Here is a 26,021-nt window from a genome sequence, read left to right as displayed (position 1 = left end):
TCTCACTCAATCAAGATATCATGATCCCAAATCCTGAACAATCCCTATTGTTCATCCCACCATTGGATTATCCAACTCAAGAGGTCCTCCTCATTGGATCATTTAGCATTTGAAGTTCCTCTTGGTCATGAGCTCTTTCTCTCCAAAGACTCATTTTCAACAGTTGATTCTTGCACCACAAAAACCCTTACTTAGTCTTTTACTAGAAAAATTCCCCTAGGAATCAAGAAATTTTATTTTTCTTAGTGCTCAGCTGGCTAACGTGACCACCTTCACTCCACAGAGTGTGCTAATGCTCTCTTCCTATGTGGGAAGAGCATGCTAATGTTCCCCCTAGTCTAGGTGACTACGTTACCTTGCCAAGCCATCTACGGCACACTTAAAAATGTAAAATTGACGATGAAAAATATAAATTAAGGAATCTAATGAAAGCTCAGGGATCAATACTCTTACTTGGAATTGACGCAAAATCGAATGGTTTCCCAGTGTATTCTCAATTTCTCGAGGAATTTCTGCTCCCTTTTCTCTCCAGAGCACTCTCAACAACTCTAAATAGTACAAATGAGGGCATTCTCGCCTTCTTATAGCCACTCTAGAGGTATGACTCAACTCAACTACTCTATTTTGTGAGCATTTTTTTCCCACTTTGTTTCTAAATGCACCAAATAGCTATTCTTCCAGTATTTTCATATGATATGATGTCTTTTAAGTGATTTTCTGTAGCACTGACCACCATTGACTCAGAATGAGCATATTCTTTTTGGGGAAATTTTCTTTCTCTTTAAATGAAAAAACCTTGGGTTACCTTCATCGGGCTTGTAAAACTCCTACAAAGAATATTTGAGAACTTCTTTTTATCTAGTTTTATTGATCTTTAAACTGAAAAGATACTTCGAGTTTTCTTCGTTTGACTCGGTTAACAAAATTTTATGAATATTACTAAGTTTAATTCATCCCCTCATACTTGTAACAAAATGAGGAAGACATCTATTGAGCATAAGTTTGTCACTTTATCCGGACTCAATGGAATAATTTACATAAAACAAACTATTAAGGGCATACTATAAATATTTTTTTGCACCCGGTCATCAACCATGACAATGGTACCCCCTTGGAGTTGTCTTTATGATCTTTCTAGACTCTCTAAATATGAAAATATCATCAAGTTTTCCCTTTCTAGACTCGTTAAACTTAATTAGATTGGGAAAAAATTGGACAGAATAGTGGCTTTGCTATCTATATTATGAAGTATCTTTTGGCAGAAATATTATTATCACTCCCTTGAACATGGCACCCCCTCAACATTTTCCTCTTTCATCAGCTTCTCTTTGAACCTTACCATCCCATGAGTTTAGCCTTGATACCCTGATGTCCCTGCATCCTTGTATCCTAACACTCTTTGGTGTTCTTGACTCTAAGTTTCCTGGTCACACTAATGTCATGCCTTCTATTGTTCAAGGTATTTGGTTAGTCTCTACTTCTTATATCTACCATTTACTCATATGACTATTTTCCCTCAGTTTGTTTACCCCTTTTCTCTAAACTATCTCCAACACAATCATTCTTGTCTTGTTTTGTGTCAACTGATGTAAGACACCTCATTGCCTACTTTTGACATATATCTTCCTATTGAATTCAACATCTTATCTAGGAAGTAGATTGAGAAACATCTCAGCACCCTGGAACTTCTAGTCCTTAGTGGCAAGTTACCCTGCGTTTGATTGGGGGCTTTCATCATTGAATCCCTATTGAATGATTCAACGAGTGCTGAACATTAACACATTTTATTCACACTCGCTAGATTGTACTCTGAATCTTGGAGACCATCATCCTTATTGGTGGCCATCATCACATCTATTAATAGTTTTCATCATTTATTGGTAATTAGATGATTTCTCACATGTTCAAATTCAACTCCTTTATTGACATGTGTAGAAATATGCTATTTTTGAAAGCAGCGACCAAAACCTTCGGTACAGGCTTACATCACTCAACTTTAATTCATCTCCCAAGCTAGGAATATTGTTTTCTGATACAGCTCATCAAATTGATACGATTATGACAAGATTTAACAGTGTGCCTATCAGTGGACATCACATTCATACCTCCTATGGACATCACTCTGATTTTTCTACTAAGCATGGGAATGCCCGACCCATGACATGTTTATATATTTTTGACATATGTTGTTGTTTTCAGGACTCCCTCAATTCCAACACTCTAATCCTCTCTCTCTTAAGTAACAGTTTCCAAATTATTATGTCCATTTTCTTCTTCTCTAACCTCACACCTTAGGGGTCATATTTTATACAAAAAATAACCTCCTCATCAACTTATAGGAGAAGAACACTTTTGATTGGAAGAAAACCTAAGTTACAGGCCTATTTTCCATGGAAACACACCCCAAACACAAACAAACATCATGCTAACATGGTCCAGGACCCAGCAAGGCATATTAACCAATGAATTAATGCTTTGTTTTTCCTAAAGGGTCACGTTATTAGATTTTCATGAGCTTCTGAAGGTTCAAACGTGAGTAGACTGACTGACACTTTGTCTTTCACTCAATGTCGACTCCAAAAATCTAGAAACATCCACCTCAGAACTGTTAAAGGAAATTGTTAATCCTAATAGAACCAAACAAGGGAGGAAAGACAAATAAAGAAGAGGAAACATCTAACTTTTCCTAAATGAATCTTATGGAGAAATTGGCAAGGATTGAGCCTCCCATCACCTATAAATTGGAGGCTAGGCCATAGTAATTGGGATCATAATTTGCGAACACTTATGTTTTCAAGCAGTTGATTGAGAGAGAGAGAGATAGAGAGAGAGAGAGAGATAGAGAGAGGGAGGAGCTAGGAGATAAGGGAAGACTTGATTCAGCAATCATGGTTGCAATCATTCTTCTCACATCTGATAATATATATTTTCTCTTGTTCTATCTATGTGATGATATTGATACCTTCTTTCTGTATATGTTGGTTCAATGGTGAGACTGATGTTTATCATTGATGCATGCTAACCCTATATGTTGTTATATGTTGATGTTTTGGATTGTTAAAGTACTATATGTTGTGAATATCACTTCTTTTATTTCTTATATGTAGGTCCTAATATGAGAGCTAACCAAGGATCCTTTATCCAATGGATTTGTATGAAATACTAATGGGTAATCCTTCTCTGCTTCTTTGTCAATTCCTAAATTAACATGATATGTTTGCATGTATATCTGAACAATTGTAAGTCGCTTCATTATGTTTGCCTTATCTCCTGGGAGACCTAAGAGGATTTTTTTTTCCACCATAACCCGTGCACTAAGCCTTATATCATTTTCATCTCCAGATGATATCATTGTTAAACTATTGGCTTAGTGGGTCCTCACCCAGGTTCAGAGTTAATTTCGCCAAACAAATCCCTACACTACTGGCCCTTTTGGTATCAACCCACGGAGCGTGGACTGAATTCTCACCTGAAGAAATATGGGGGGATGCTAGAACCAAGTTTCCGCACCCAGAGATGAGCATGATGTCGTTTTATGCCCTAAATCTACCTTCGTGCAGATCGATAAGCCTTTACGGATTATCGATATAACTCCCATTAATTAGATTCTATACCTCCGCGAATGCTTACGACTATCTTTCGTGGACCCTGAATAGGTGAATCCACTACTTATGCACATTAAAGATTACGTATAGCCCAGTAACTATTCAAATTAGCTTAATTGTTTGATAACTTCAACATACAACAAAATTATATTCACGTAAAAAATTAACAATAATTGCGTTCATATAACAATATAAGTCATGTAAAGTCGCGCATCAATATATCATTATTTCATAAACCCATTATAACATAAGGCACATCCATATAAATAAAAGTAAAGAGATAACATAAGTATTTTTGCAAAATCTTCTTTATTGATAATCAATTCAGTCTTACAGACTCAAAACCTCCCTGTGAACTCAGCTATAGAGGTCCACGCACTCAGCTACGGACTCTACTCTAGGCCTCTGTGCACACAGCTGTAGATCCTTCCTTCTACTCTAAGACTTCTTCACTCTTACTCTTACTGACCCATTACATTCATCTTCTTCATCAACACTATGCCTTAGAATCTCTAAGACACACTTACCTATACAATCCCATGGTCCGCGAACCATGGGTAGATCTTCAAAAGCAAACTCAACTTACATAAAATAAGGGTAAAACCCTTTATGACACTTTAACTATCTACGCACTCTGTGACCAAAATTTGCGAAGACTTTACATTTTATACAACAAAAATTGGGCTTTTGCCCCAAAACATGGGTTTTTGCCCTGAAATTGACCCTAAGGACCCCATCCCAACAGGTACCTAACATAAAGATCGTGACTTTCCCTCAAGTCAGTCTATTGGCGCAAAGATCTTACTATGAAGACCTCCTAACTCTACTTGTGCCACTGCCACTTCAGCTGCGCTCTACGTAGTTTCCTGTTTGATATGCTCCACCACTGTCCTCCTTGATTTTCTGCTGTGTGCTCTGTAGTCTTGCCAACTTCTCCTGAATTTTGGTGGAGATAATGTAGGCCTCATCGATCGAAGGCCCCAATCTAGCCTTAAGGACTACCTCTTTCTTCTACAATGCTTCCACCTATAGATGCAGTTTCCTGGTTTCCTGCAACCTAGCAAGGCATTGCGCGACAATAACGATGCATAGTGTTGCTATGACTTCATCATACTGTTGCTGGAGTTTGCGATATTGTGTATTCAAGGCCTAAAGGGTGGGATATTCCTACAGGGTCTTGAATACTTCCATTGCTTGCTCAAAAAGCATTGTGCAATCTTTCACCATGGCATCCATTGTTGCAACTCCATCCTTCACAGCAACTTCATGTTGTTCTCTGATCTCTGGCAGAGTTGAAGGCTATGACTTCAACTCTAATTCTTTGATCTTCAAGTTCAACTCAAACTGAACTCGAGCCATTTTTATCTTGGCGTCGCACATGCCTGCAACCAACTTTCTGATCTTCGCCTCCAATGACACTTCCTCTGGTATACGCAGTTCGGACACTGTTCTGCAGGCTTCTGCCAATGCGACTACAAGCTAGTTGTTCTATGCCTGGACTTTCTTCTAGGCCTCCAGTGCCACTAATTTTTCAATGAACATTTGTTAATTATTTACTTGATACTCACTTATAAGGCTAAGTGTGCATTGTTCCTTAGCTTTAACCTCTGTTATCGCACCTGCTTGCAGCGTGTGAAGAAACTCGCTGGGGAGGGCGGCCAGGTTGAGGCCAATTTTCTTCAAAGAGCTGACAATAGACTTGTCAGTGACCACCTTCACGCTCAAAGATCCATCTAGAAGTGTGACTACCCAGAGATCCAGGGATTGGACCATCTCAGCTGCTTGAGTCGTTCCCAGTGCCAAACTTGTTGATGCAACTCTTCTCTTCCCTACGCCCAACTGGATCCTAGTATTCTGAATTTTCAACTCATGTATATCCTTCTGAATGTTGCTCAGTGCCTACTTTTGCTGCTTCTGTCACACGGAATTTGTCAAGGGTGCGGACACGACTGACCTTCCTAGAAGTCTAAGACATTCTAATGACAAACAAGACAAAATGGAGTGATCTTTCTCTAAATACACCTTTTACAACATGAAGATTACAAGTGTTTAGGCTTACCTTATTCAAAAACGCTGTTGTTGTAGTTTGTCCTTGCCAATCCGGATGAGCTCCTCCTTCAAGTCAATTCCTGCAACCACAAACAATCAAACAATTACCAAGCACTTGCATTTCATATAATAAAACATATATTCAACATGCAGACCAAGGAACACATGAAATAAATCATTAACACAAGCTATTGAGAAAAATAAACCAGTTTGTATTAATAACGAAACAAAAAAACTCTTACAACCTGGCCTTGGTGTTGTGCAAGTTCCTCCCAGGGTCCATCAAGGGTTTTCCTCTACTTTGACAAAGCTCACCCACTTCCAAGTAGAATCAAGTGAAGACAATCTCTCCTCACAAAGGCTCTAATGGAAGACTTAAATCCTGCAGCATTTACCCAAAGAAAATGTATAGCTCCAACCTCTCCTCCCTCTGGCTCAATGTCTTTATTTATAGTGTTGTAAAGAGGTTATTCAGGCCCACCATCAATGGGATCATCCCCCTCTTTGGGTGGGATAGCTCCCTTATTGATGGGATAAGTTCCCTCTTAATAGAGATACATGAACCAACTGGAGGCGCATCCATTTCATCAAACCGACCTCTAGAATGTTCTAGAAGTAACCACAAGTAACTTTTTCAAGATAAAACTTGCGCATTTTGCCTTTTACAGAAGGACGCACCTGTTCCTTTACATACAGAGCGTCCATGGACGCAGCTTTTGTGAACATGGTTAGCGTCCCCGCAGGTAAGGCTAGAGAGAACCTGTGACCCCAGAGATAAACATAGTTTTTACAAGACTTTCTCTCTTCTTTGAGTTTGAGATGGATAACAGAGGCATGAGACTTGCCTAAAAGGGGTAGCATGACTGTTGATTTGAGCCATACTAACTGTAAGTAGTCAAGGTGACATTTTTTAGTGTAACAGATTGCCCCCTAAAGTGCGAAGCCTGGAATAGATTAGGGTTTTGTAATTCTAGGAAGGGTGAAGCGCTTTATCATTTCAAGGATTGTCTTGAGGATGACTTGGTTGGAACCTGCAATTTTCAACACAAAATACATGGATAAGATAATATCATCACTGAGGTAGGCATTCCCATACTCAGATTCAAAACTTTAACTAATGGACTAACTATTCTGATACAGGAATGATCTTGCAGTACATCATTTTTATAGACTTTTGTAGACACAGTATGGATGCAGCCATCTGTTTATGATTAGTCTACACAGATAATGAATACAAAACTCCTCGTAGCCTGGATGGTAGAAACTAGATCCAGGGTCTTCACTTCTACTTCCCGAATTGGTACGATTCTAAGCATGTGATTAAATGATTTGATGTCGAACATGTTAGAAACCACTTGATTACCAGTCGATGATGTGAACTGTTAACAAGCGTGAGAGAGACCACCAGTAATGTCAATGGTTCTCAAAGTACCAAGCACAACCCGTGAAATGTGAATAGATGTTTTGATGTCGAACACTTCATGGAATCCTTTGATCGAAAGTCAATGATGTAAATTGTCGTCAAAGGCGAGAAACCTTCCATTGATGCATGCAGACTTCAAGGTACTGTCGATTCCTAAGTCATCTTTCTAGATAATGTGTCGATGTCGATAGAAAGCGACTCGTTGCAGGCAAGCCTGCAACACGAAATCATTGTTCAAGTTGAAGAAATGTTGCTGTAAGGACTGACTCAGGGATGGTCAAATGGATGACAAGTATTTTGCAGATGAAAGTTTTACTTGCAGACCTCTTGAACACATAACGACACGACAGATGGTTTGGTGACGAATAACTCAAAGTTAAACCCTGGAACCCGGTTAAAGATTTTCAAAGTGATTTGGTCAACTGTGAGGTAAAAGATTTCCCAACCCAGGTGAATGAAAAAGTGTCGTGTTCAAGAGTGGTAATAAAGTTTCTTTTGAGATAAAGGTAACAAATAGGCTCATTCTTCTCTCTTTTCCCCCACCATTTCTGGCAAGTACCTCTTTATTTTTAACAAGCTTGAGGAGGATAACATATGCTTGGTTATAAGCTCATCCTTCGGACGAGTCCAACCTAGTTTAAATTCGAACCCTAGGAAGGAGTGGTTCGTTCCTGTTTGTAATTGAACAGGTCCTTTACTGTAAAAGTTTAACGAGTCCAATATAGGAGAAACTCGGCGTTTTTCATTTTTAGAGAGTCTGAAAAACTTAAGGAAACTCCACGTTGAACTTTTTCGTAAGTTTGTGTCCCTCAAGCCCGAAAAAGTATAAAATAATACCTGGGGGAACCGCTTGATCTTGCGACCAAGGAGTACTTTCATAATAGTGTCGTCGACCTGAAAAGTAAAAAGCGATCAAAGACACGTCGTTTTAGTTCCTTATCGAGTTTGAAACGACAAAAACCCGGCAATCTTTTCCTGATTTTACGGTCAGAAAAGAGCTAAAAGGGGACCGTCTTTTAATTCCGTTTTAACGAGTGAAAAAGAAACACTCGGCGATCTTTTCATGTTTTAGGAGTCAGAAAAGGGCTTAAAAGATGACTCTGATATTTTTATTTGTGAAAATTACAATTTCCCTCGAAATCCCTTTGTCCTGCACAAAAGCAATACATTACTCATACCTGCTTAAAATAGGCAAAAATACGTCGAAAAACATCTTTTCATGGTAAAAAATGAACTAATTCACCCAAAAAACCTATAAAAAGACCTTTTACCATGTCATTTTTACCGTTTGACTTTGGAGGTTGAAAAAGGAGCTTTTGACAAGAAACTTCCCGTGGTCGCTGCGGAAAATCTGACCGTTGGAATCGAACGCCGCTTCATCCAGGTATTTTACACATCCTACTCTACATTTCTATCCATTTAGAATTAAGTTTTAGGTCTTTGTTTCATTTTTTGGGGGGTTTTGGGTTTTATAATGCGCCTCTCGGCGGACGCAGGTGCCCTTCGGGTGACCTGCGTCCCCCGACTTTTTCTCATACGGGAAAATGGTCGGGGGACGCAGCCCGCCTTCAGGCCAGCTGCGTCCGGGCGCCCTGTGCTACAAAGCCGGGGTGCGTCCTCCGAGTAATGCGCATTTCAAAACCCCAACTCCCTCAAAAAACCACCAAAAATCTTCAAATCAATTTCTAATTGTCTTTTTTGATATGCAGGGCATTAATCATGTTAGACTGGAGAGAGAGAGAGCATGTAGAGGAAGATGAAGCTGCAATAAATCACCAACCTTCTATGGATGCCCTAAGAGCATGCGGGTTATACAAGTATTGGACCATACCGGGCATGAGGGGCCAGGTAAGATTTTTGGAATGGCTGGTTGAGCGATGGAACGTTCAAGATCAATGCTTTTACATAGGAGGGCACCAGCTCGAGATAGAGCCCTCGGATGTATACTTTCTCACTGGCTTGCCAAACAGAGGTGAGCAACTCAATCTTGCGGGGACTAGGCCGGGTGGCCAATCCCTTGATAGTCTCCGCGAAGATTGGTGCACACGTGGGGCTCACCATTCAAAAGGCATAGAGATAAAACACATCACTCTGCCTGAACTCAAAGTTATTGCGTTCACGGTCACCAGAATTTGCGGCGCGGCCGCTTTGCACATTGCTTCCGGATCCCAAATGCGGATGGCAATTGACTGTTACCAAGGCACCATCTTCAACTGGTGTGAAGCTGTGTCGGCTCATATGAAGAGCCAACTGACCAAGGCAAAGAACGGACGACTAAAGACTTTTGGATATGGGCCTATAGTCGTGAGCTTTGCCTTGGAGAGAGTTCCAATGCTGATCCCTCAGCAACTCACTGTTGATGACTTGGGTCCTTGGCAGCCAAAGCTGATTCGATGGGTTGCGGTGATGGCCCGGCATCCTGACGAGGGTGCGGCAGTGGTTCGATTCTCAGACCGTTACTTTGACTGGTTAGAGGGCCAGCTTTTTGTGATACAGGACTTTCCGTATGCCGGAATGGATTTCAGAGGTGATCCGGACATGGTTCTTCCACAGGGAGAACAATGGGACGACAGAGGTACTTTTATTTTCACAAGTTTCCTAATTATGTATTTTTTGTATTTTTTATATATATCGTCTCAAAACTAATAGTAAAACTTTTTCAAAATGCAGATGTTGGTCCACAGCGTCCAGCCAACCTCCGGCCTTATGATAGACTACATCCAGCTGCACCGGTACCGGCCCCACAGGACGCGGCTGCAGACGTACTAGCTGAGTTGGAGCATGATCTAGAGCGTCTCACGGCAGACATACCTGAGACTACTATGGATGACATTCCTATCAGGCTTCAGCGTTTTGTAGTCGCGGTCCCTGGACCGTTTAGGAGATTTTTGCGTAAGGTAGCCCGCGCAGTGGTGTCGTACAGAGAGCACCACCAGTGATTGACTAGTCACTTTTGTAGTCACATGTGACATTTTTGACTTTTTGTACTATCATTTTGCCGATCATAAGGTGTTTTCAACCTATGATCGAAGACGATGTATATATTTTTTGGACACACTTCTATCTATATATATCACTATTACCGGCTTATCTTGTTTAACATGTATGATGAAATGTCTTTAAATTTACTTGCATGATTATTATAAATGTCTGTCCAACACTCGAGAAGCAATTGCATCTGCTAATGTATTCAGGGACCTTGGAATATGTTGATATTCAATGTAATCAAATTCACGTTCCAAGAGACGCACTCTCAAAAACAACCTTAATAACACAGGATTTCTAATGGCATAAACTCTATTAAGCTGTAATACAACAAGTTCAGAATCTAACCTCACTATCAAACGTCGAATTCCAAATGAAATAGATTCGGATAATAATTCAACCACTGCACTGTATTCTGCAATGTTATTCGTTGTTTGACCGAGGCTTACCCCATGCATAGAAACTAACTCGTCAGAGGGCGAATAGATAACCCAAGCTGCGGAAGAGATATTCCGTGTACTACGACAAGCACCATCAGCAAATCCAATGTATGTTTGGAGAGGCGTCGACATCTACAATATCAAGAGTAAAACCAAGATAAGCCAGAATAATGACGAAAAACCACACTCGCTAAGCTAAGCACACTGACTAAACTAACACACTTGCTAGCTAGAAAGAAAATCTAACCTATCTAAAAATTTCTCCATACCCATCATTTTAAGCATAATACCTCTTTAGGTAAAGTCCATTTCTGGGTTTACCCAAAGAGTCCCCATCAAAATCAACTAACTCATAAGCCCCTTTTGCTAGCTTTCGCTTTACAATGTAGGGCCCATGCCACATGGGAACGAATTTTCCGGCACCTAGCTTATCGTTAGCTTGATCATATAATAGTACTAGGTCTCCTTCCGAAAAACTTCGAGGGGTTACATTTTTATCGTACTGAGCTTTCATTCGTTTTGCGTGAGTCTCGATAGCTAAAGTAGCGTCACGTCGAGTCTCATCTAATTTAGCCAAGTATAATAACCGTTTCTCCTCTTCGGAAGTAGCTGGAAGTAATTCGACAGCCATTTGAAGTGATGGGATTTCGCATTCAATAGGTAACACAGCTTCTAAGCCATAAACTAGCTGGAAAGGGGTGAAACCTGTTGAATTTTTCACTGAAGTTCGATATGCCCATAGCGCCGAAAATAACATGTTATGCCAATTCGTTCGATGGATACCAATGATCCGTCGAATCATGATGACTAGAACTTTGTTGATTGACTCAACCAAACCGTTGGCTTGCGGATAATAAGGAGTAGAGCTATCGTGGCGCAAACCAAGCTGGCTTGTAAGCTCAGTCATCATGACATTTCGAAAATGGCTCCCATGGTCAGTAATGATTGCTTGTGGGACACCAAACCTAGTTATGATATGATTGAATACGAAAACTGCAGCTGTCTTGCCGCTTGCGTCGAATGTAGGCATCGCCTCGGCCCACTTAGTAAAATAATCAACCGCGAGGATGATATACGCATGCCCCCCGGCCGAGTGAGGGTTACAAGTAATAAAGTCAATACCCCATTTGGCGAATGGACCAGCGGCAATTATAGGGTGGAGAGGAGCAGGTGGAGCGCGCATCTTTCGATCAAACACTTGACAGTTGTGGCATGTTCTGACGGCAAGGATACAATCTTTAAACATAGACGGCCAGAAATAGCCAGCGCGCAACACCTTCTGAGCTGTGGCATACCCAGACATATGACCGCCACATGCTCCAGAGTGACAATCATTCAAAACTCTCTCAGCCTCTTCGTGAGTTAAACAACGTCGAAAAACTAAGTCTGCCCCCCGGCGATAAAGTGTATCTCCAATAATTCTGTATTGCTGGGATCGAAACCGAATTTTTCGACGGTCTTCCTTGGAAGCTTCAGGCCGAAAGGTTTGGGTTTGGAGATAGATGATTATATCCCCATACCACGGATCTAAAGTGCTAATAAGAAACAAAGATTCGTCCGCAATGGACTCCTCTGCCACAGTCTCTGTGTCAGCACTCGGGAAATCACACATCAATTCCGCAAAAACTAAAGATTTCTTAGACTTGGACTTCTCGAACTCCAAGTCGAACTCTTGCAGGATGACAATCCATTTAGAGTACTTGCCCCCTAGCAGTTGTTTTGTCAAAATATAAATCATAGGGTTGCAATCCGAAATAACCGTAGTTTTGCGAAGAAGAATGTAGTGACGAAAACGCTGGACAGCTTGAACGGCTGCCAGGGCCAATTTCTCCACATGCGAATATTTTAACTCAGTGGGATTTAAGGTTCTACTAAGATAATATATCACATGCTCTGCTTTGAATTCATCTTCTTGAACTAACACCATTCCAATGGTGGAATGCGAAGCTGCGAGGTATAAGAAGTAGTCCTGGTTGTAGTTGGGAGGATGCAATAACGGTGCATGGGTCAACGCGTGTTTTAATGCATCAAAAGATTGTTGGGCAATCTCGTCCCAAAAGAATTGTGCGTTCTGTTTCAACAACCGTGTAAAACCTTTAGTGACCTCGGCGTAGTTTGGGATGAATCGGCGTAAAAAGTTCGCTTTCCCTTGCAAACTTTGGAGTTGGCGCAAACTCGAAGGAGGAGGCAATTGGATGATAGCCTCGACTTTCGAGGGATCGACGCGAATGCCGGCTTTGGAAACAACAAATCCCAGCAATCGACCTGTTTCTATACAGAAAACACACTTGTGGGGATTCAACCGAATTCGATAATGCCTACACCTCATAAAGATTGCTCGTAAATGGACAAGGTGATCAGCTCGGTGTAAAGAATGAGCAGGCAAATCATCGAGATAGGGTTGCACAATGTGCTTGATGTCATGAAATGCATAAGACATGGCCCGTTGAAAAGTAGCGCCGGCATTCTTAAGTCCAAAAGGTAATTTGCAATAAGCAAATGTCCCCCATGGACAAATGAATGCCGTTTTTGGTTGGTCGGCAGGTAGAATATTGATTTGATTATAGCCTGAGAAACCATCCATGAAGGAAAACATCTCACTTCCGGCACAATCATCAATTATTTGATCGATATAAGGCGTAGGATAGTTGTCTTTTGGACAAGCTCGATTGATATCCCTATAGTCGATACAGATTCTTATTGTTCCTTGTTTTTTATTGACGGGAACAATATTCGATACCCAATCCGTTAACGGGATCGGATAAATGAAACCTGCTTTCAACAGCTTTTCGACTTCTGCTTTAATTGCAGCTGCTTTTCGAGGGTGAATCTGACGCAACCGTTGCCGAATGGGTTTAGCATCCGGGTAGGTTTTGATTTCATGAACAACAATGGCAGGATCGATTCCTGGCATTTCCTCGTAAGACCAGGCAAACACGTCGCGGAATTCTTGGAATAGGGCCTTGTAAGTTTGGATTTCTTCTTCAGTACATGCGGCACCTATATGAATGTTCTCCTCGATTCCGGGCTTCACTGAAATATCAATGGGAATAGTACGAGAAATATTCCCTAAATTCAGCTCTGAATCAGAATGTTTCGTTGGATCCTGAGCGTCTTTGACATATTCAGCGGTAAAGATAGATGAAAAATCATTTTCAAATGCATCGCCCTTAGGTAAAAACGAAGATCTGTGATGGAGATCTTCCCATGGTAGATCATCTACACTTAGGATTTCGCGAAGTTGTTCGTCAGATGACACTTCTTCGGGAAACGTTATCCGTTCTAAGGGTGAGGTGAAAAGTGACTCTTCACTGACCACATTCATTTGGTCGGTCGGTTGAATGAAAATCGGTAAAAGACATAAGAGCTTCATAAGCAATTTCATACGGACTCAACGGCATAACATCACCGAGTGAGTCTAGCTCAGAGTCAGAGGGAACATACCAAGGATCATCATAAATAATGTTTTCTGACGTGATCATATGAATTGTTGCAAACGAAGGGTCTGCATTGAGTGGAGGGAGAGGAAAAGTTCCCAGTAAACCGGAATCCTTAACTAAACCTACACCAATGTCCCTATAAGGGATTGTCGTTTTACCAACATGCTGGATAGTTTCTGAAGAGGTTGGGTCGGATGAAAAGTATGTCAGCTGATCAATAGTCACGATCTTACCGTTATGTGGAAACTTAATGACTCTGAAGACCGATGAAACGACCGCTGTCATAGCATATGACCAACTTCGACCCAAAAGAAGGTTGTAGTCTAGAGGGGCATCAACCACTTCCACATCCAGACTAACGGTTTTACCTTCGACCCCTATAGGCAATTCTTGTAGAATACCAAACGGACGGAACCCACGGCCATCAAAGGCCTTAAGGATGGTGGGGGATTGGTTCAACGAAGGAGAACCAAGCGATCTCCAACATTGAATCGACATAATACACGTAGAAGCTCCCTCATCAATCACAGTCCGATGAATAGGCCTGTTTTTGACTATCACTGGGATTTGGAAAGCCATTTGATGGGGGAGACGTGGTGTACTATTTTCTAGATCAAAGATCATTAGGTTCGGGTCCTGAACATCGACAGCTCCAATAGCCGACAAAAGCAATTTTCGTTGCGCTGGACATGATTGCAGCACTTCGAGTGCCGACATTGCTGAAGGTGAAACAGCTAAGTCTTCAACAATGTTGTAATTCTGGGCTGCTCTCGCATGTGGATTGAAAGCAGACCTTCGAAGTACACCCTTGGCGGGCGGCTTAATCACTAAGTCTGGGTTAGGTTTTTCGATCTGTAGTGGATCGGAACCAGGAGCTGAGGTTGATGGGTTAGAGTGAGAAGATTCTGCTTCTTTACCATCAACAGGAGCCTTACTACCATAATCTTGCGATCGAGTCGCAATCCTGACATGAGACATCATCAAAATGGGTTCTTCACTGGCATTCGAAGAAGAACCTATCATCTTATTCTCCTGCTCTGGAAATGGATTCTTTAACACAGCAGGAGTGGGAGAACCTTTGACTATTTTCACTACCTCGGCCCGATGAGGGCAGTCTCTCGTAAAATGATCTTCTTCACAAATGAGACAAGGATAACGAGGTTTGCGCTTTTCGTCATTGGTTTCCGACTTTTCCGTTTTCTCCTTTGGAGCCTTGTCTGCTTTGGCCTTCTTCTTTCCTTTCTTCTTTCCACCGTTTTTTGGTTTGGCCGTAGATGACTCTACAGCGTGAATGTCGGCGGTAAGTTCAGGAGAAGACTCTCCTGTCGGAGAATCAGGCAAAGTGATAATTGGAGTATTGAAGCCTTGGAAGACTTCTTCTTGCTCTTCGTAGTCACGATACCAATCATACCATCAGCGGCATGAGATCCCGAAGGAGCAGCAGCGATTTGGTTTGACTTTGGAAGATCCGGAATTTTCTCGTGTAACGTACCCGACTGAGTGTAAACTAAGTCAAGGTATTGTGCCTGAGCAATGACTTGCTCCTCAGTAACTACTCCGGCCTTAGCTACATCTTCAGTAATTCTTGGTAATAATGATTTGACAAACCATTCAGCTAAGATTTGGTCCGGGATAAAAACTTTCACTAATCTTCTTCGACGTCTCCACTCATGGATGTGATCAGAAATGTACGTGGATGTCGATTGTTTTAGCGAAGTTAATAATTCTGTACCATTATCGTATCTGACTGGTAACTGAAAATGAGTTAAGAACGAGGTAGCTAACTGGCTAAAGTTGTAAAAAGAGGCCCGTGGTAACTCAATGTACCACTTGGCTGCGAGACCAATGAGTGTACGCTGGAAAAGACGTAAGCGGATGGAATCATCTGAGATGGAATTTGAAGCACACCAGAGGTGGTAAGTCATCACGTGATTAGACGGATCCTCTCCAGACTTACCTTCGAACTTGGGTATATCGCTGGGCAACTTATTTGGCATTGGCGGCCAGAACGGAAGATATTGAATTGGATCGTTCGTTAGGCGCGTCAAGTCGGGTAAATCTAAAGTTGCAATAAACGGTAACTGCCGGTTAGGATCTCTAAAACTCTGAGTCACAATACCAGCCCCAGGAGGAGGATATCCAGGATAACTAGGAACAGGAGTCGCATTTGGGATATTATATCCTCCTGGAAAACCAGGATTAACCGGACCGTACTGGGGTTGCTGAGGTTGTTGATAAGTGTACCCAGGATACGGTTGATACTGGTAAACCGGTTGTTGGGCAGCTTGCCCAGGTTGATACTGTCCCTGGTACGGAGGTTGAACAAATTGAGGTTGAGTAGTAACAACCGTACTTGTACCAGGTTGGCCTGCAGGCATCTGGACTGTGGTTTGAACCGTAGGTCCAGACAACGGTACAGATGTCTGAGGAGTGGTTACAGGGACAGTAGAAACCGGAGCTGCCGATACTCCAGAAGTAAGCATGGTAGATGAAGCGGTAGTTGCTGCAGCCGTGTGAGGTGGAGTACCAGGTGCAATTGGCGGCTGAGTAACTACTGAAGTTACAGGGGTCTGAACACTTGACTGGACAGGTTGCGGTTGCTGGGGTGGACCAGGAACTACAGGTTGTCCTGCTTGAGGTACCGACTGTATACTTGGTTGCGACATCTGTTGACCCTGTGACGGATCCCATGTTAACATTCCAGGGTATTGACTCGTAACAGGTTGAGGATACTGAGATCCATAGCCGTATTGAGGATAGGGTTGATAATTGTAAGGTGTAGTCCCATATGATTGCCCTTGAGGTGGTTGATAACCTTGACCAGGGTATTGACCCGTAGGTTGATAACCTTGAGGTAAATACGAGTACTGGGGTTGACCTTGACCTTGAGGTTGGTATCCTTGAGGTTGGTACCCTTGGGGTTGATACCCTTGGGGTTGCCATCCTTGAGGTTGCCATCCTTGAGGTTGATATTGATACTGAGGTTGACTTTGGGGTACATATTGAGGCTAGGGTTGATACCCTTGAGGTTGCCCCCCAGACACGAATGAAGTACCTTGAGGTTGCCCCCCAGGCATTAACGAAGGTTGCCCCCCAGGCGGTAATTGGCCACCTTGAGGTTGGTTAATGGGAGTTGAACCTGACATCATATAAACATCACCTATACTCAATGGTACATTACCACTGTTTCCAACTAATAACCCATGATCAATGGGTTGAGGAGATGCTCCCGCAAAGGTACCAGAAAGTGATTGATACCCAGTAGGAACAGAAGGACCGCCATGTAAAAATGATTCAGGACTTTGCGTAAACACAGATGACTGACCAGACATATTTACAGGAGTATGAATTCCTCTAGGTGGAAAAGGAGTACGAGGTGTAGAAAAACCTACTGAGTTGTCTAAAAAATTGGTTAATGCAAGGTACCAAGATTCACTTCTAGGAGGACTGTAAAAGATGGATTCACGCTCCCTTAGATCAAGGGTAATTAGATCTTCAGAATCAGAAACGCCTATTTCTTCCTCTGGAACAAGTTCTTCTATAGCAATTAATCCAACAGGAAGATTTTCGGTGATAATTCTTTCTATTCTTGGTGAATCAGGAACACTAGGAGTTGGAGTAACAGGTTCAGAAATTTCAGGTTCTTCGCCTGTTTCACTGGCAGATGAAAAACTACCAGCAAGCTCGAAAACTGTAACAGCTTCGGGATTGTAACCTGTTTCTAAACTTTGGTAATCTGGATGGACTACCAAGGAAGATTCTCCTTCTTCAGGTGAACCTACTCTACTGTCACTAGGAGGAGTTACAAGGACCTTTAAACCTTCTAAATTACTGGGGTCGTCTCGAGGAGGTGAACCCCTGAGTTCACGGGATCTTCTCAACAATTCGGCCACAGAAACAACTTCAGGAGACTGGCCCGCAATTCGATGGGACCGTCTCGGTAATTCCGCCACAATTAATGATTTTTAACTACAACACACGAAAACAAAGTAAAAATTTCAAATCAAACCACCTAAAGTCTTCTAAAGAACCAAACAAATTTGAAGCACACGCCTAAATAATCTAGAGCGTCAAACCACACACAAACAGTATCTTCCGGACCAAAAGCGCTAGTTGGTGATTAGGTCCAACCTCGCAGGATTCAGTACAGAAATGGCGGGTGGAACAGTTACCCCGACAACCTGCTTAATGAATAGACTGGACCAAGTTCCTCCACTTTAACCGTCTCGAAGTGAAGCGAACCCCCCAGAAAATCCAAGTGAGTATAGCCGACGTCTGCTCCAGGTACAGTGGGACCTTCCCTCCACCGTCACCTTGGGTAGAATCCTAGATATTATGGCCACTAAGGTTACCAATCACAACAATTACACCTGGGGGAACAGTCTAAACTCCGACAGCACGCAAGGGCAGAGTAACAAGCTCAATCCCCTTACCGGCTCCTTGACAGTAATCCAAGGTTTACCGATAAGTGACCCCTGGCTCCTCGACAATGGTTAATCCGAGGTTTACCGTTTGTAATACGTACTGTCTGGCGTCGTTCCCAACGAGGGAGGAATGATCCCCTCACTGGTTCGGACACGAGCTCGTGCTTCTCCTTTAAGAGGAGCTTTCCCAGAATGTAACTGAAACAATTGGATTTATTCTACTCAAGATAGACTATCTGTTTGGTTTTGTAGTCTTGGAGAGTTAAGTACTCACCTACTCCAAGACCCTAGCCTAAGCTATGTTGGTGCTTTAGAGCCCTAGAAAATAAAAATTACTAGATTGATTTTAATTTAAGCGTTACTTTTAAGGTTGTTTCTTAAGTCAAAAGGTGATGGAAGTGAAACTAGTGGTGTGTTGACTCGACTCGAAACCACTACAAAATGCACCTAGGATGATTTATCCACTACTTTACTTTTTCGATGAATTGTTTTAACTAAAAAGTTGAGAGAATGCAATCTTTATAAAAGCAACTTCTTAATTGAAGACAATCAAAGAAACAATTCGTTTTTCTTTTCCAAGCATAAAAACATAACCTCTCTTTACATGCACGAAAAAACTCTTTTCTTCTTTCAAAACAAAAAGCTACTTGAAACAAGACTTTTTAAGAAGATGTTTTTGTATTTTTCTTTTAATAAAGCAAATAAATCTAATGTAACCAAAAATCAATCTTAACGACTATTAAAATCTATGAAAATCCACTCATAAGCAAACTAAAGGCAAATTTATTCTAAGCAAGTTTAACGAGGCCAAAACTAACAATGATTATTCTAAGGTGTTTTACTTGATCACAATCAAATCAAGGACTAGCTTATTGCAGAACCAAAAACTAGCCAAAACAAAACTCTAATCTTTTTGTTCTTTTTGTAAAATGGAAATCAATACTTTATAAACAAGCAATTCGAAATTTGACCCAAAACAACTTAAATGGCAAGTTGCTCACACAAGGAGACTTTACGACAGGCCCGACTTCTAAGAAGGTTGACTAACCAGAGAGATCTAAGGTTGGACAACTTTCTACTATCAAAGTCACTACAAAACCTATCCAAAAATCAAACCCTAGGTCTAAACTTCGTTGAAAACCACTAAAACACTCAAAGCTCACAAAACAAGTTCAGGTGAAAATTCTTGACAGGGTACTAAAGGATCTGGGCAGAAAACACTAAGAAAAAACAAAATCTAAAAGCAATTTAAAGCAAAAATGGAATTTTCTTAAAGTTTACAGGAAGACGCAGGCAACCCGTTGTCACAGGTGCGGGCCCGCTCTGTGCAGACGGCAACAGCGCGTCCAAAGACGCACTGTGCAGTACTCAGAGGGTGCGTCCTTCTGGAAAAAGGAAGAAAAACCAAATCTAACTAAATCTAAAGCTAAGCCACCCAAATACTAATTCTCACAGTCAAAAACCAGAAAATAAAAATGATTTTCTCAAAGCAAAGTTCATATAAAGGAAAAGACTCTCTCATTAATGGATTCCCCAGCGGAGTCGCCAATTTGTCACACGGAATTTGTCAAGGGTGCGGACACGACTGACCTTCCTAGAAGTCTAAGACATTCTAATGACAAACAAGACAAAATGGAGTGATCTTTCTCTAAATACACCTTTTACAACATGAAAATTACAAGTGTTTAGGCTTACCTTATTCCAAAACGCTGTTGTTGTAGTTTGTCCTTGCCAATCCGGATGAGCTCCTCCTTCAAGTCAATTCCTGCAACCACAAACAATCAAACAATTACCAAGCACTTGCATTTCATATAATAAAACATATATTCAACATGCAGACCAAGGAACACATGAAATAACTCATTAACACAAGCTATTGAGAAAAATAAACCAGTTTGTATTAATAACGAAACAAAGAAACTCTTACAACCTGGCCTTGGTGTTGTGCAAGTTCCTCCCAGGGTCCATCAAGGGTTTTCCTCTACTTTGACAAAGCTCACCCACTTCCAAGTAGAATCAAGTGAAGACAATCTCTCCTCACAAAGGCTCTAATGGAAGACTTAAATCCTGCAGCATTTACCCAAAGAAAATGTATAGCTCCAACCTCTCCTCCCTCTGGCTCAATGTCTTTATTTATAGTGCTGTAAAGAGGTTATTCAGGTCCACCATCAATGGGATCATCCCCCTCTTTGGGTGGGATAGCTCCCTTATTGATGGGATAAGTTCCCTCTTAATAGAGATACATGAACCAACTGGAGGCGCATCCATTTCATCAAACCGACCTCTAGAATGTTCTAGAAGTAACCACAAGTAACTTTTTCAAGATAAAACTTGCGCATTTTGCCTTTTACAGAAGGACGCACCTGTCCCTTTACATACAGAGCGTCCATGGACGCAGCTTTTGTGAACATGGTCAGCGTCCCCGCAGGTAAGGCTAGAGAGAACCTGCGACCCCAGAGATAAACATAGTTTTTACAAGACTTTCTGTCTTCTTTGAGTTTGAGATGGATAACAGAGGCATGAGACTTGCCTAAAAGGGGTAGCATGACTGTTGATTTGAGCCATACTAACTGTAAGTAGTCAAGGTGACATTTTTTAGTGTAACAGCTTCTCAAACTGTTGTAGCAGTTTCGTAGTGGTATCCCACACCTTATCACCTATTTCATCTAGGTCACCATCAATCAAAGTAATTAGGTCTAGTGACAACTTGGTGGCTTTTGTTTTCTTGCATGGCCCTTCCTTTTCCTACTCCCTGTACCACTTTATTTGGAAAGGAGTGCTCTGCTCATCCTGACCACCGCTGCCCTACTCTGACTGCTCTTCCTCCTCCGTTTGGGGTAAAGGAGACTTATCACTCACCTCGGAGTCGTGCTCTTCCTGTTCTGCCTACTTCTTCGTAGTGTGATACGCTTCCACACAGGCCTTCTCCTCGGCCTCTTTCCTTCATTTCTTAGCCAACTATTGAACCTTCTATTTGGCCACATCCTTCCTCTTCTTCTGCGCATACTTGCTAGTGCCTGCGACCAGATGAGAAGAAGAATGCCAATCAGTTGGCCAACTCTTGATGACCTCCTCGATAGTGTCATTTGTAGCGAGATATGGTAGATCAAACCATTTTTTCTCTGGGTCCTTCCATGCACAGATGTACACGCCGTGGAAGTTAGCTTTGAACTCCATGTATCCTGAAAGCTATTCAAACATGGATGGTGACAACCATGGCTTCTAGTTGATGGCCATGTAAATTCTCACCTCCATCAGCACCCAAAAGACTTTAGTCTCTGTGACCCACTCACATATTTTGTGGCCCACAAAGATGCAAATTTCGCAGCCTCCAGCAAATCGTTCTCTACGAGAGGAAATTGGTTGTCCTCTGGCAAATCCTAGGCTACCAACACAATCGAGAGCAACAACCATGAATAGTGGAATGTATTACTCTCGTCTTGTGCCTCTCTATAGTTCGTGAGGAACTCACTACACAGGTACGGTGCCCAGTTGAACTGCACACCCTCCACGCACTGCACAACCAAAGAAACCACTACCGTCGAAACCTCTTCCACACAACATTTTCTCATAAATTTTCCAGCCAAAATCTACGTGGCAACCTTTACCGTGGGGTCAATGATTGAGGTAATAGAATACCAGCGTGACTCCTTCACAAGTTTTAACTTGTCCTTCATCTTCTCAGTGACGTCATGCTCGCTCATCATTATGCCAAACTCCTTGGATGGATTTAACCCTAAGTGTGGTAATAGCGTGATCAGATGGATCAGCATATCATTGATGGGGATCAGTGTGCTTAGCCACAAGCATTCGTCATGTACCAGACACAACAATTGCTTAATGATGAACAAGTTTATGTTGGAGTGGTGGTAGTGGGGTACCCACAATAGGTTCAACAACCCTGACTGGTTCACTTCATGAACGCACTCCATAGGCTCCAGCGCAGTGACACCATACTCTTTGTAGAAGACCCTCTTCATGTAGGGGTCTATAGTAAGGTGGAGGAACCCCTTGTGGTCTGCCAAATCCCAATCTTCTAGCTTCAAATGCGGGATCCGCGCTAAGCGTGAACCTTCAAAGGTTAGGTTCTTCAGTAAAAGGGGTGTGTTGAGGAGGAATTGTCCTGCATTTGGGTCGTTGGGGACCTTCACTTTCCCCTTGGGTGGAGGGACATACTCTGAAAACTTAGATATAGTGTTATAGACATTTTTGTGCCCTACAACTCCAAGCATGAAATGTCCATAAACCAAGGGCTCCTAAGTCCCTAAAAGTGTTTTTCTAACCCCTAAAGGAACAAGGTCAATAGATTACAGCTTCTCCAAGAAGTTCTCCACTAGAAACTGCTCAGAATAGGTCAAAACAGGATCATTTCAGCTGCTCCACTTGCTAGGTGCATTGCATTGCACCTAAACACACTGTGAGGGTGTGTTGCATTTCAAAATTCCCTTCTGTGGGGTGCGATGGGTGAGAAATGACAAATGGCAGTGTCATTCCGTGAGGTGGAGAGACAAGGGAAGCTTCCAGAATCTTCTCCTGTGACACTTGCCTCACTGAATTCGACCAAGGATGAGTAAGAGGCCTTCAGTCTCCAAGTGAAAGCAAGAACTGACAGAGAGAAGACACTAATCAAATCACAAGCTAACTCATCCTCCTTACAGATATCTATATATGGATCCCTCATCCCAGAGATCCAGAGGCTGGAATTTTGCATATTGTAAGGAATTGTTGTTGGTTTTTTGAGACAAAAATCAGATTGTTGGGTGATCTATGCTTTGTTTGAGGTGAAGAGGGGATTCTTTGCTGGGAGGTTGATGTTGGGTCAGGAACCACTGGTTGTAACTCCTCCTGGATCTTTTCTTGTTTATCAATAAAAACTATTTGAGTTTTCCTCCATGCTTTTGTATCATTGATGCTTGTTACATTTGTATGGTTAACTTAAATCTGATCCTAAGTTGTTTATGAATATAGATCCATGTCTTTGTATAGTGTTCTTCTTCTGTGATCTTACAGGTGTTATAGCTCCAAATCTCACTCTTATGGTTTGTGATGCTGCACTCATGGCCTAGGGCAACCCCTCCTTCCAGACCTGGTCCAAAAATTTAAAAAACAGTGTTTTATTCCCTATACGCGACATTGCCCTGAGTTAAACGCGTGTACACGCGGGTCTGTGTATACCCAACCTGCGTGTATGTATTAAAACACTTAAAAAAATAAATAATTCCTCATTTTCGGGTGGAGATCGCGGGTTTTACCTGCTGATCACCTATTAGTGCCCGTGGCCCAACTGTTCCCAACCAACTCCTAACTAAAAAACTACTTTGGAGATGGTATAAAAAGACATCAAAGGGAAGGCCTAAGGGAGAGAGAAAAGAAGAGCGAGATTATTATGCTGATATTTTCCCCATAGACCAGGTCTGAAGTCCTTGGTGCCTTCTGCACTTCCCCCATTTTGCATAGGAAACCCTTGTTTCCATGTGTATTGCTGATCATTCATCCTTTATATCACCATTGAGTAAGACTTAGAAGGAGCTCTTGTTGGAAGCTTGAGGTTGGAACGAATCCGGGAGGAAGCTTTGATTGGAGCCTGCTGAAGGTGTTTCAGGTGAAATCTTTCCGTTATATGTACTTTACTTGCCTTTATATAAAGAAACACGTCTTGGTTCCCGAAACAATATTTCTTTATGCTTATGAGATTCTTGTCTTGAATTCTTATGCAAGTAGTTACTTAAAGATTTTTATAACTAACTTTATAGCATGAAGATGGTTTTCATATAAATATTTTTCCATGTACTGTTGTGTTCTTTGATTTGTTTGTTTTACAGGTCAAAGAAGAAGAAGGGAACTCCAAGAAGGGTTTGGACCCTAAAGGCCTTCTCGAACGTAGGACCTTAGGTACTTACCCTAAACATTAGAATTTGCTTAAAGTGAAGATAATGGCTGTGTGTGTGTTTCTTTGAATAAGCAATTTTCAGTCTGGTAGAGTCTTAACCCAAAGGACCCTAGGGGTACTTTCCCCTCAACCAGAATTGGCGACTCCGCTGGGGAACAACACTCTTGTTGTTCCTAGTTTGGGTAGCCTTCAAGCCAATCAAGGCTCAGCCTCTCTATTTTCTGGTTCTGACTGTCTGATCTGTTCTTGAACTCTAAGCTTTTCCAGTTTTTTCAGTCTGTGTTTTTTTATTTTTCTTGAAAGTCTTCATATACGTTGTTTTGCTGGATTACATAAGCATATATACGCAAGTTGTACTAAGTGAACCTGCGTATACGCAGGTTTCCTCAGTTACAGTAGCGTGTACACGCACTCTGCACATCACTGTAGGCGCATATACTATATAATTTTCAAGATTTATAAATTTTCTTTTTGCTGAATGTTTGTCTGGTGGTTTGGGTCAGTTTCAAGCAGTCATTTTCCAGTAACAGTCCTCTGTTTAACAGGGGGCATCTTGTTCTGAACTCTCTCTACTTATAACGAGTATTAGTCTTGTTTTCGTTGATTGCAAGCGTCATTGATTTTTGACACACAAGATTTCTGGTTAAGAATCTTGACTGCTATGTTTTGGCAGAGTGGGAAGATTGGATTCAATCTTTGTGTTCATTTTGTTTTGGTGACCTTTTGTTTGCTTAACGAAACCATTTTTGTGACCATTTTCTCCTTTGTTTCGGGAAAGTTGTTTGTTACCATTTTCTTGAAACTTGTCTTTTGATCTTTTGGACTTTCATTGCTGCTTTTGATTGTCATGAGCAATTTCAAACGCATTTATTTTTGTTGGGTTTTCATCATTTAAAAGGTGTCAATTCACAAAATTGTTTGGTTGCCTATTCATCAATCATTAGTGTCAGTATTTTTGAGAGCATTCTTTGAAAAAGACTTCTTTGCTTGTTGTTTGAAAGAAAATCTTTTGAAAGTTTTAAGTTTCGCTTTCTTAAACTTGCTTTTCGTTTGATTTCCTTTTTTGCGAAGTGAAAGTGCTTTATGTTTATCTTAGAACTTGTTTTTATTGTTTGGACGAAATGATTGGTAGCACATCATCTTCTATCTAAGCATTTTAGTGGCAAGACAAATTTGATAAGTGAGCAACTTTCCTTCTTTGTTTGTAGAGTAGTCTTAAAATCTTGCATCCACATATAGTTGTTGCATTAGGATGGTTTTCATCCCTTTTTATGCATACATAGCTTTGTTAGCTTTTGTGAGTGTGGAGTTTGAAAAGAAAGCAAAAAACTTTGTTTAATTTGAAGTACCTCTGAACCCAATAGAAATTGCTCTTCATCGAAAACAAAAAGTGCATATGCATGTAGCTAAGTTTTATTAATTTCTTTTTGTGTCTAAAAACACCGCTAGTTTCACTTCCGTGACCTTGTGACTTAAAGAACAGCCTAATAAAATCAAGCGCTAATTAAAATCCACTAGAACTTTTTGTTTTAGTCAGTTACACCAACAAGTTTAGGATTTTAGGGCCTTGGATTAGGCAAGTGGAGAGTTAACTCTCCAAAGCCACATAAAACGTCAAACATAAGAGTTTGATTAATGAGAGAAAATCCAATAGCATTAGGAAGACCAGGAAAGCTCCGGATCTGGGAGTTAATCACGAGGGTCTGTGAAGACAGGGAAGAGAGATACCCCCTCTCCTACTTGTCCGAACTTACCTCACGACTGT

This window comes from Pinus tabuliformis, chromosome 5_2 (genome assembly GCF_031772625.1).
Source record: "Pinus tabuliformis cultivar Carrire ecotype Pingquan chromosome 5_2, CPIR1, whole genome shotgun sequence".
Taxonomy (NCBI): Eukaryota; Viridiplantae; Streptophyta; class Pinopsida; order Pinales; family Pinaceae; genus Pinus; species Pinus tabuliformis.
This window is presented reverse-complemented; position numbering follows the sequence as displayed.